Genomic DNA, 12306 nt, shown 5'->3' with positions numbered 1-12306 from the left:
AACCCTTGGTTGACCTCATAGAATGCAAGGATCTTGTCAGCTTACGATCCTTTATCTTTTTTATTTTTCACCGCCTACAGCACCTCGTGTTCCTAGGTGGTCTCCCATCCAAGTACTAACCAGGCCTGACCCTGCTTAGCTTCCAAGAGCAGACGGGATCGGGCTCCTTCAGGGAAGTATGGCCGTAGATCCACTTTACTAAATTCTATGCCTGTGAGACTCCCTTCAAGAATTTTTCTTTGATATATTTCATGACACCCTGCCGCCAGTGTGTCACTCCCCTGCATTCATTTTTATCACTGTGCTTAAGTGTTGTCACTCCCCCCCACCCCCCATCCATCTCCTCAGGCCAATAGCTCCCTTATCAGAGCACGTGTTTCCTCAGCACCTGGGACATAGGAAACTCTGAACGACACACGTTATAATGAATGAGTGAGCGAGGAAAATTAAAACAGGAACAGAAGCAGTTAATAGTATGAGATGTGGAAGGCTCACACCGCGCCAAAATGAAAGAGAAAGTTAGACGGTGATGTGAGAAACAGGAGGGCTGGGGCTGCCAGCTGCGAGCACAGCTCCAAGCACACAGAAAGCTCTCAATAAATAACGCGAATCGACAACAAGATGAAGGCACTGAGACTTTGCAAAGAATACTCGGTGACAGGCAGGGTAAGGAAAGGATTGAGAGGACTCCCGGGCACTCCAAAGTGTGTTGGCCCTTTGAGCTCTGAGGGGATAACTCAGCCTTAAGGGAAGCCTCTCACTTCGCTGCCGGGTCCTGCTCAGCCCTTTCCGGAATTTCATTCCTGGTTCCACCGACCCCTCCTTCTCTGCTCCGTGCCCCTAGAGGAAACAGGTAAAACACCAAGCACTGGGTGCTATTTGAGGGGCTGTTCTGGGCATGCGTGAGCGCACGCCCGTGCGCAGGCGCAATAACTTCCGCTGTCTCTAGTACTGCCCCTTGCCGATATACGAGAGCGTTCTCTCAGAAGCCGGCTCAGACTACTCTAATTGACCATCTTTCCCGTGGGCCCCCGCCCTCCGGTTGCTGTGAGGGAAGCCTCGCGAGATCCTCCTCGGCAAGTGCCTAGTGGTGCCATCTTTGTGCCTGGCGAGCGACGGCACCCGACGGGAGCCGTGAAGCCGGCGGTTCTCTTGCCTAGTTCTCGCCGAGACCGGATCCAGGAAATACGAGGCGGACCTCGGTGGGAGGAGACGCACGAAGGGAGGAGTGAGGAGGGAGGAGGGAGGAGGGAAAAGGGAGGAGGGAGGAAAGGGGGCGGTGGCAGCTCTCACCGTATCCGGGCCCCGCGCGGTGCGCACCCGAAGGGGGGTCGGGCGGGGAAGCAGCGCCAGCCCGGACCCCCCGCGGGAACAGGACGGGAGTGAGGGTGAGGCAGCGGCAGCAGCGTACGAGAGCAGCAGCTGCCGGGTGAGTGTCCGTGAGGAGGCCCGGCACCTGCCCCGACTGTGGCGTCGGGGGTGGCCTCAGGGTCGTCCTCAGGATGGTCCCGGTGACCCAGCGCCCGGGCGGTGGGCGTGTGCGCGACTGCCGGTGTCCCGGGGGTTCGACTCGGCCTGGGGCTGCGGGAGGTCTGCGCAGGGCCTGGCGCGCCGGTCCCGGACGGCCAAGGAGAGAGGGAGTGGCCGGGAGCCTGGGTTGGCCTTCGCCCCCCGAACCGAAGGGATGATGTCCTTTCTCGCCTCGACTTTTAGGAAGAGCGAACCTATGTGGATGGGCTTCAAGCCCTAGCAAGGCGTTTGCGGACGAGAACTAACAGCACCAAGGTTGGGGTTGTTGAGGGTGTTGAGAAACGTGGGGACGGTTAGTAGTAATTGTTATAAAAGAGGTTTGCAAATGATTGTTGTCAGGTGTGTAGTAAGGCAAAAACATCGTCTACGTTCATTTAAAGAAGATCACATAAGCACTCCTCTGAGGTCCAGCAGCAGATTAGAGTTATTAACAGTGACGCTCTGTAGTTTAGTACTGTGTGCCAGCCCATTAAAGTGCATGAAAGCAGGATTTTTTGGGGAGTGGCATGGGGGACAAGGTGGCTATATTATAAAGTATAAAGTAAGCTACACATAAAGTCAAAAGTTCATACTGTCGATAAAAAAGCATTTCTGTCCTTGCTGAAACGTAGTTTTTAAAAATTGCTTAAGAAAACTTGTCACCTTTGGTCCAGACAGTGCTTGTCAATTCCATGTGTTCTTCAGTGGCATTTGTCAGTCACACAGCACTTTTGGCTTGTGATGTGCTTCTAGTTTGTAAAAGAACAAGAATGAATGGGAAAGAACAATTCGACAAACTTAGCTTCTTTTGCACACTTTTTTTGGAAGGATAAGGGGATTTACTTTTTTTCTTTGCAAATGCGTTGCAGTAGTATACAAGAACATTTGAGGGAAGAAAAACATTTAGATGGGGAAAGGGCTTTTGAGATGAGGTAATTTTTCACAGAATTAAATTTTAAAGGGCATCATCATACCTATGGGAAGTTTTGTAGTGGTGTCTGTGAACACTGGAAGATCGCAAGCATAATTTTAAATTGTTAGTGTGTGATAATGAAGTTTTTCGACTTTAGCGCCGCCGCCCATTTGCCTACAACTGACTTAAGGGCAAGACTTTAGCGAAGTTAAATATTAAATATGTGATTTTGTCTTTACATTTGACAGAACGTAATCTATGTTCTGTCACTCTGAATTTTTTCCACAGGTTTATTTGACAGTCTTCTCAATTATAGATACCACGCTTCGTACAGTTTGTGTTGGAGGGAAGGGAGCGAACACAGTATATTCAGGTACTGGGCTTGGTGAATTACATATGTTTGTGTTTAATCCTCACAGCTACTCTGTGCTAAAGATAACATTATCCCTGTTGTACAGATAAGGACACCTCCGGTATTCCTCAGTAACTTTCCTGAGGTCATAAAGCTCAGTTGCAGAGCTGGAACTCAAACCTGTGTGTCTGATTCTAAAATATGTGCTTTTTTTTTTAACTATACTCTGCATACGTGTATGTGCTGACCGATACAAATTTTATGAAAATGGAAATTTTTGTCACAAAGAAACCTTTCAGTTTTGTTGGTAATCTTGAAAGCTTTCAGTGTTCTTGTCTGAAGATAATCAAGTTTTATTTTCTTAAGATACCTTCATTTTCTAGCCAGAGGTAACATTTTTAGCAGGTCTGCTGATTAGTTAGGATTCTTAGTAGCCATAGTAAGGCTTCTTGGTAACCGGTAGTGACCTATCTGAAATCCAGATGTTTTCGATAGCTTTGTCTCCAGTTTCAGCATGCTCCAAATACTTCAAAGATCAAATATTTTGTTTACTCTGGTCTTGAATAGTTTTTCCAATTATATTACTAAAATAAAATACCAACTATTGATAAGGGTTTGAATTTGCTATATCATAGCTTGGAGGTATACACACACATTACCCACCCACCTACCGAGCCACCCACCTACCTTCTCCAGCAAGTGGCGTACTTGATAACAGACGCCGTTTTTCTTCTCTTTAGTATAGAAGTTTTGGACCCAGTCGTGGTTTGCAGAAAATACGGTAGCTATTCTGGGATCCAGCATAATCTTCTGTGGGGCTAGGAAGTGAAAAACCTTCTAGGTTCCCTGTCAGTATCATAGATGTCAGTGAAACAGCAGGAACATCTTGCCAGTGCATGGCTGTTGGTCACTTTTTGTCACCCACTGGCCCCTGCTCTTGCATCTTGGATATGCTGCTGAGCTTGCCATCCAGGCACTATCTCTGCTCAAGAGAAGGTTCAACTGAAAGAATAGCAGCTGAAATTTGTAAAGAAAGAAAAAGTTGCTAGGTGCTGGCACTCATCCTCCACAGGTCTTTGGGTTAGGTTTACCTGTTGAATTAATTATTCCTGGCCGGAAGTTCTGGAGAAGTTATGGAATTTCGGGTTTGCGGTTTCATCTTTTAAGAAGTAAATTCTTTGGGGGCTTTCAGTTAAATAGGCCTTCGTGGAAACATGGGCGTTAGATAGAGGCTGAGGAAAAAGAAGTCCTGTGCTTCTCAGGACACATCTGCCTGCGCGCTTGTTTTATATAGAGTTTGGAGCTTTGCTTAAGGTGATAACTTGGAGTCTTGATGGGCAATGTTTGGTCTGAATGAGCTTTTCATTATGGGTATACTCCCAGGAAAGAGTTAAATACACTTCCTTATTTGTGAAGGTAATTACTCATGGTATTTGGATTATTGGGGTGAAAAAAATCGACAAATGATAATGTAACTGAGTACTCACCAAGTAAATAAAAAAGCCTGAAATGATTTATATTGCTGCTATACAAAGAAAAGACATCAGGAAATTGTCTCATATGTATTGAGAAGCTTTTTTTCATACCTTCTGCATAATAAACCTTAATTTATTACCACGGCCACAAGTATTCATTTGTCTAAAGTGAAATGGACCTAATGAAATATTTGGAACTGTCCAAATGAATCAATCGTAAACATTTAAGAACATTTATTATAGTTTCATTCATTGGCAGTTCTATTATTTGTTCAACATTTCTGTTTCAAATTTCTTTCCTTACTTTCCTTCCTCTCTTTCTGACACTTCCTCCTAGTACCTGGAGCTTTTCCCTTAGTTTCTAGTTGACAGTGAAGTCTTAAAGCGTGGAAGCTGATAAGGAGGGCAACGAAAGTCCTCTAAGTTTACTTCCCTTTTCCGAATCCCCGTGCTCCAGGAGTTCAAGAGGGACTCGGTCAGGACCCCTTAACCCACTCCATTCTTTCTTGAGGAGAATGAGAATAGCCAGATTGAGGGAGGCAGTGTCAAGACTCTTGCCCCAGTTTCTTTTCCTTTTCCTTCCCTCTCCTAAGCATTAAGGAGGAAAGTTTGTAAAAGCCCATCCGCTGCAGGAGTAGGCACTGTTTCCCCCGTCTTCTACAGCCCACCTGGACTCTCAGCACTTTTTCCTTGCTCTCCTATAAGCTGCCATCTCACGCTTCATCCTGATCTCCTAAGTAGGTCTTGCCTTCCTCATCCTAGGATGTCCTCCCACTGCAGGTCTGCATTTTTGTCTTTTTAACTCTGAGCCTAATGCACTGCCAACCGCCCTCGTTCATACCTTGATCTTGGAAGCCTGGGCCTGTGGTCCTAGGGGAGTTCAGATTCCCAGTCAGGGGGAGGGAAGAATTCTACTTTCAGGGCTGAGTGGGCAGGGGGTAGCTGCTTTTATTCTGAGTTGACTGCTAAATAGATTTTCCTATAGAAACATTGCTTATGCAGGTTTGGTGTTATACTTTTGTAACCTTTACGAGTGTTTAAGTTTTTGTGAGCTGGCTCAGAAATCTGGCACATAGACCTTTGTTTCCTGGGAAGGCAAGTTCTGAGGTTCAAACAGGTGACTTAAAACCTAAGTCTGTGCTCCAGAAGTTGTTGGGGAAGTAGGGAGCCTGCTCTGTTAATTACTCAGTGGCATGGTAGGGAGCACACCTTAGGTCTCCAAAATTAGATGTGTTATGCGGATCAGATGGCTTTTCTGGGAGATAAAACTGATAGCCTTTTTAGATTGTCAGTAAAGAATTTTTGAATTTAGGCACATGTTTTGACATAACAATTGAGGTTCATTCCATCCCAGGGCCATGTTCGTCATTAAAGCAGAAGTTACAGTGTTGTGGAAAGAACAGTTTTTCTTTGTCATAAAAGGAATATCCTGTTCCCACTATATCTTGCTGCTGTTTTGATACTTTCAAGGGTATTGGAACTCTTGCAGTTATTTTACCCTAGTTTACTTAGTGGTAGACTTAAAATAAAGTTTTATTAGTCTGTTGTTTAAGTTATATGCTGTTACCACTTTTTGTAGTATTCAATTAACTGAAGGATTTCAGAGTGATAAAAGCAAAGCAAAATACATTTTAAATTTGTTCTCCTTAAATGCAATTTCAGCTTAGTTGAAGTACATATTCCTAATAAAAGGCAAGATGGGTCTTTTTTTGGGGGGGCGGTCTCTAAACCACTCTCGTCTTAAAAATGAATTTGAGTAAGTATCCTGTGTTTATTTTTAATAGAGTTCAGTTGTTAAAAACATTATCTCTAAGGGTAACATGCTCAAATGTTCAAATCTTACTTTTGACACTAACTAGCTCGGTGATCTTGAGCAAGTTGCTTAATCTCTGACCTGTTTCCTCATTTTTGAAATTGGGATAGTGTAATATCTACATCACAGAATTTTTGTGGGGATTAAAAGAACCAGAGGCTATATAATATTTAGGACAGGCCTAGCAATGGTAAATGCTGTTAGTTCTTCTCGGTATTATTACTCCTATCGTTATTATTAATTTGTCATCCTCATTATTGCTGCTACTGTTACTACTTTGGCTACCTTCTGAGATGACACCCCTTCTGTTCTGGGTGTGTGTATGTGTAAGATATATTTGTTTATTTGGTAGTAATTTTTTAATGCAAAGTTTAGGGCAGGGAGAGAAGTATATTCACTGCTGGATACATCCAAAATTGGCCACAGTGAAGGAAATGCATAAAATATTAAACTAATTTTTTTTCAGTAACACCATTCCTGTTGTGTTATGTAAAGGAGCTGTGTGCCACTTTGATGTGTGAGCAACTGGATTATTCGAGTAGCTACAGTATTTTTACTGATAATTTTGGCATCTATAAGGCCAGAACCTGTAGAGGGATCCTCAGTTTTTAAATGGTCCATTTATAAGAGTTTCTTTTTGGAAATCACCATTTTCCCACAGAAATAATGTCACATGTGCCCTTCAGATTCCCAGGCCAGCCCAACATATCTGAATTTGAAAACTGATAATATTGTAAAAACTAGCTTCTATGTATAATATTGTCTCAACAAGAATATGCTCTGAGTACACTGAGTGCATCAGGTACTGAAAGATTAGGAACATAATCTTGAAGATGGGATGGTGGAGTCACATTCTTTCACCATCCTAGCAAGGACTCCCAAGTCTTGGGCAGAGGGCTTTCTTCTCTGGTGGAGGCTGAGCACAGGGTAAGTAGTGGGACGAGGCCTGTAGCAGACAGGAACGTTTTCTCGGATTGTCTCCTCAGAAGGCTGTATAGTATAGTAAGTTGCCTTCAATTCTCTGTTCCATTACAGAATTCTCATCTATAAAATGTAATTATAACTACTGCCTACCTTATAGGGTTCTTAGGAGGGTTAAATGTGTTAATATATGTAAAGCGCTTAAAACAGCACCTGGCCCATAGGTGAGTGCATAGGAGATGTTACATATTTACTGTTAAGCCTTACTGTTTTAGGACCTCTAGAATACCTCCCCACTTTGCAGTTCACTGCCCATATCTATTGTACTTAAATAGGATTGATTAATCTTCCTTTCCAACGAGAAATGGTTTCATAGCTTTTCATTTTCATCCCTGCCTAAAGTAAGCATCTTTTTTTTTCTCTTTCGAGGCTTTTCTGGGGTTTATTTAGTAATATCGGAGAAATGGGTAGCATTTAGAATCTCTTCTATGAACCTGTCCCCATCCCGTATTTAGGCCTTGAGAGGATGGGGAGACACTTATTTGAAGATACTTGACTGTGGACATGTGATTGGGTCAAGAATTTTGAGGCACAAACTTTTCGACTTTTGGTAGTTCAAACTAAGTCATTTCTTTTTAAGTAAGTTTCTCATTTTGGAATAATTTTAGATTTGCAGAAAAATTACAGAGATACTACAGAGTTCTATATTTCCTTTACCGAGGTATATACATAACCATGGTACATTTGTAGGTAACATAAGACACTAAGATTAGTACATTACTTTTAGCTAAACTGCAATTTTATTCAATTTCACTACTTTTCCTACTAATTTAACTCCTTTTCTGTTCCTGGATCCAATCCAGGATACCATGTTGCATTTACCTGTTAAGTCACTTTTAATTGTTTGTGTTTATATCATTGAGATCAGTTCTTGAGTGAATAAATTTCTGTGGCCGTGAAACTATTCTCTGATTTAAGATTTCTGTAGGTTCTCGAAAGGCCAGGTGTTTTCCCTGGGGATGGCAAGTGCAGGGATTCATCTCAGCACCGAACTTTATAATTTGAAATGAAAGGAGAGTCATGTGATAGAGGAAAGAATATGGGCATGGAGTGGAGACTAAAGCATTTTATAATTTAAAAATATGTTTTCACAGGACTAAATGGATTTGTTATGTACTGTTAACTTTTGATGGATTTAGCTTCAAAATGACAGGTCATTCTTTTAAAAATGTTAAAGTTAGGAAACATACTTCATACTGGATATAGAAGCTAATAGAATAAGTTGGAGAAATTAGTTTAGTACTTATGATTGATTTAATAAGAAATATTAGTACAATAATTTGTCGCTAATGAGCATACTTTTTTGTTTATATGTAATGTTTGTGGTCATGATTGATTTTTTAAAGTCTTTTTCAGGGGTACCATATGCTATAGGTGCCATTGTCATTCTAAATTATCACATATGCCTAAGTTTGATGTCAAAGTTGTCATTTATTATAAACGGAACGTTATCTGTTAGGTTGCACATTATGAACTTTACTTTCAGAAAGTCTTATCTTTTCTGCCCCAGAAATAGCTTTTGGCTATTAGTCATGGATAGCAAAGAAATTAATTCTGAGTTAGTAATATTTGGGTGAAAATGTTTTAATTGAATAAGGTGTGTACTGAGGGACACTTCCAGTAAACAAACTTTCTTGGTGGTGGAAATCCCCTAGAACTTTCAGAAAATTGGTTGAGGAGTGAACTTAATTAAATAACTTCAGTTGTTTCTACTTACCAAGAGCTGTTTATAACCTTGAGGACAAATCACCCAACTTCAAAGGACCTTGGTTTTTTCATTTGTAAAATTTGGAGATTTGACTAGATAGGTGAATCTATTCTTTTCTGAGGTTTGAAAGACCCTCTTATTTAATAAAAACCTGGAAGACCAAGTTGCTTGTCTTAGACCTTTATAAATCAACACTAGTCACTAAATCTAGATATAAATCAATTTATTGGGGAGTAGTAATTTGTTTCAAACCAATGTCACTGTAAGTTTGAGAGTCACTAGTTGGTTCGACACTTCTATGAATATTTTTTGGTAATTAGCATGTCTAATACATGCTTTTTAAGTTTTAGTTATTCGATTTCTGTGCTTTGACCTGAAGAGATGGACTTCAAACATTTTGTTCTCATATCTCCTAACCAGTTTTTAAAAATAGGTACTTCTTCACACTGAGAATTTATTGAAGTTTAATATATATGCAGAGAGTGCACATCAGTAGTAAACAGTCCAGTGAATTTTTACCAGCTGAGAACAGTCGGGTACCAGCACCTCAGATCAAGAAAGTGAATGTTATCAGCCACTTAGAAGCCCCTTTGTTTGCCCTTCTGGTCACTTCCACTCTTTTTCCTGACTATCATCCTGACTTTTAAAATATCAGATTAGTTTTGCCTACTTTTGTACTTTACCTATATGGAATCCTACTATACTACCTTGTGCAACATTATGAATGTGAGATTTATCTAAATGGTGTGTAGTTATAGACTGTTCCTTCTCATTACTATATATCCTGTTGTGTGAATATATCACTATATATCATTCTGTTGATGGATATGTATGTAGGTCTTAGTTTTGAGAATGTCATTATGGTCTTGGCATAGGCAAACATTTCTTAAATAAGACTTTTTCAGTGTAAGTACTATGGGTTTTAGAGTTCTAACTAGAGAAAGAATGGGAGAACTGGTTTATTTTAATATAGGCATCTAAAAATTTTTTTAAATGCTAATGTATAGTAAAATCTTTTACTCTAAATCTTAGGGAAAGGGTCAGTATTTATAACTAAATCTTCTAGGTGACTTATGTTTGTGGTTCTTTTAACGCCTACAGCACCTGGTCTTCCTTGGTGGCCTCCCATCCAAGTACTAACCAGGCCTGACCCTGCTTAGCTTCCAAGATCAGATGGAATCAGGCATGTTCAGGATTGCATGGCCGTAGATAGGTTTGTGTTTTTATAACTATTTTAGGTTGAATTCCTTCAAAAATGTGTCAGGTATTTCCTGGCCTATTTTGACTTTGTGATTTGTAGTTCTTTATTATATGCTAGAAATAAACGATCCCTTGCTGCTTGCAAGAGCATGCTTTTTCATTTTTAATGCGTCTTCTGATAAACCAAAGTTCTTAATTTTAATGTAGTCCAATTTATCAGTATTTTCCTTTATGTTTAAACTAAATATCAGGTTCAATTTAAAATGGCCTTTCCCATCCCAAGGTTTTGCAGATACTCTCTTTCGTCCTCCTCTAGAAGCTTCATTGTTTTGGCTCTCATGTATGGTTTAGCATCTATCTGAAATTGATTTTTGTGCATCCTGTGAGGAAAGGGGGACAGTATTGTTTTTTCCCACATGGACAGCACACTGTCTTTTCCCTGCTATTGTCAGGAATCAAATATATCCCTGTCTGTGGTTGTGTTTCTAGGCTGTCTATTCTGTTCCATTAGTCCTTGCACTGATAACCACACTGTCTTCTTTACACAGTTTTATCTTAAGTTTTGATTTTCAGTAGAACAAGTTCTTCCACCCGGTTGTCCTTTGAGAGAATTTTGGCTATTCTTGGCCCTTTGCACATTTATATGAATTTTAGTGTCTTGTTACTTTCTACATACCACACATAACACACATTCATGCAGAAAACCTGTTGAGATTTTGGTTTGACTTGCATGGGATCTATAAAGCAACTTAGCAAGAATTGACATCTTTTTCGTATTATTTTCTAGTTCATGAACATGATATACTGCTCTATTTATTTAGGTCCTCTTCAATTTCTCAGTAATGTTTATAATTTTCTCCAGAAAGTCATTCACATCTTATGAGATGGTATTCATAGGTATTCGGTATTTTTTCCATACTGTAAATTTTTATAGACTTCATTTTGTTTGTAAAGATACAGTTGATATTTGTATATCAGTCTTGTATCTAGCAATTGTGTTAAATGTTCATTACTTTTAGTAATTTATCTTCAGTCTTTTTGTTCTTTCAAATGGTTATACTTTTTTTTCTTACTGTGCTTGACTAATATGTAGATTATAATATTGAATAGAAGTGGTAATAGAGAGTGCCATTATCTCGTTCTCTTTCTCAAAGAGAAAACTTTGATATTTGCTTTAATTTTTTCCTACTCTATTAGATTAAGGAAGTTTCATCCTGTTCTTGATTTGGTAAGAGCTTATATCATGAGTGATATTGGATTTTATCAAATGCTTTTCCTACTGTTGCTCTTTGAATGAAATTATATTGATTGATTTCCTAATGCTAAATCAACTTTGCTTTCCAGGAATAAACTCAGTTTGGTCATTATTGTATTTTCCTTTTAAGATCCTTTTGGATCTTTGTTCTTGAGTGAAATTGACCTTTATTTTGTTTTCTTATACTGTCTTTGTTAGGTTTTGGTGGCCTTGTAAAACGAGTTAAGGAATACACCTGTTCTTTCTTTTCTAAAAAATGTTTTATTCAATTTAAACTAAAACAAAAACAGTTCACCCATTTCTCTCACCCCCACTTTTAGCAACCACCATTCTGTTCTCTGTATCTACAAACTTGTTTTTGTTTTTAGATTTCACATATAATAGAGAGCATATGGTATTTGTTTTTCTCTCTTTTTTTCACTTAGCATGATGCTTTCCAGGTCCATCCATGTTGTCAACAAATGGCAAAACACACAAAGAACTGTTAAGAACTAAAAAACAAATTCAGTAAATGTTTCAGGATACAAAATCAATATTCAAAAATCTGTTGCGTTTCTTTACACTAATATTGAACTGTCAAAAAGAAATTAAGAAAATCCTATTTACAACTGCATCAAAAAGAATAAAATACCTAGGAATAAATTTAACCAAGGAAGTCAAAGACCAGTATATTGAATATCATGAGAAATTGATGAAAGAAATTGAAGAAAACACAGCTAAATGGAATGATATTTTGTGCTCATAGATTGGAAAAATATTGTTAAAATGTTCATAATGCCCAAAGCAATCTACATATTCAATGTAATCCCTATTAAAATTCCAATGGTATTTTTCATAGCAACAAAACAAGAACATTAAAAACACCTTAGTTCCATTTACTCACCTCCTGACATACATGCTGCTGTCCTGTAATTTAATTTTCTGTATATTTGTTTTTACAAAAAGCTCTATGTATTTAGATAAGTAGTTTCTGTACATATTTTAAATTCCATAAGACATTATTTTACACAGTCAAATGTTCCATTAGATTTTTCACATGCTTACTTACATTATCATGATTCTTCATTCCTTTCGCATCTGTAACCTTCCATTTTGGGTCA

The 12306-nt window shown here is 39.3% G+C and overlaps 1 protein-coding gene and 2 pseudogenes across 13 annotated transcripts in view; 1 reads left to right on the top strand and 2 right to left on the bottom strand.

Moving 5' to 3' along the window:
* Window positions 1-71: 71 nt before the first annotated feature.
* LOC120615728 (uncharacterized) lies at window positions 72-190 on the bottom strand (annotated as a pseudogene).
* A 529-nt stretch (window positions 191-719) lies between these two features.
* Window positions 720-12306, top strand: part of TAB3 (TGF-beta activated kinase 1 (MAP3K7) binding protein 3) — a 56275-nt gene continuing 44688 nt past the window's right edge. For 4 of the 13 annotated variants that reach the window (XR_005656348.1, XM_039878895.1, XM_039878892.1 and 1 more), the window contains exons 1-2: window positions 1292-1429; window positions 2711-2795. The gene's annotated coding sequence lies outside the window, so the exon portion shown is untranslated. Of the gene's footprint in view, window positions 854-1068; window positions 1203-1291; window positions 1430-1651; window positions 2796-12306 lie in introns of those variants that run through there. The other 9 variants (XM_039878897.1, XM_039878894.1, XM_039878900.1 and 6 more) reach the window with 6 other exon arrangements.
* On the bottom strand, window positions 9844-9962 carry LOC120615719 (uncharacterized; annotated as a pseudogene).

Source organism: Pteropus medius, unplaced genomic scaffold (genome assembly GCF_902729225.1).
Source record: "Pteropus medius unplaced genomic scaffold, Ma_sr-lr_union100, whole genome shotgun sequence".
NCBI lineage: Eukaryota > Metazoa > Chordata > Mammalia > Chiroptera > Pteropodidae > Pteropus > Pteropus medius.
This window is presented reverse-complemented; position numbering and strand designations above follow the sequence as displayed.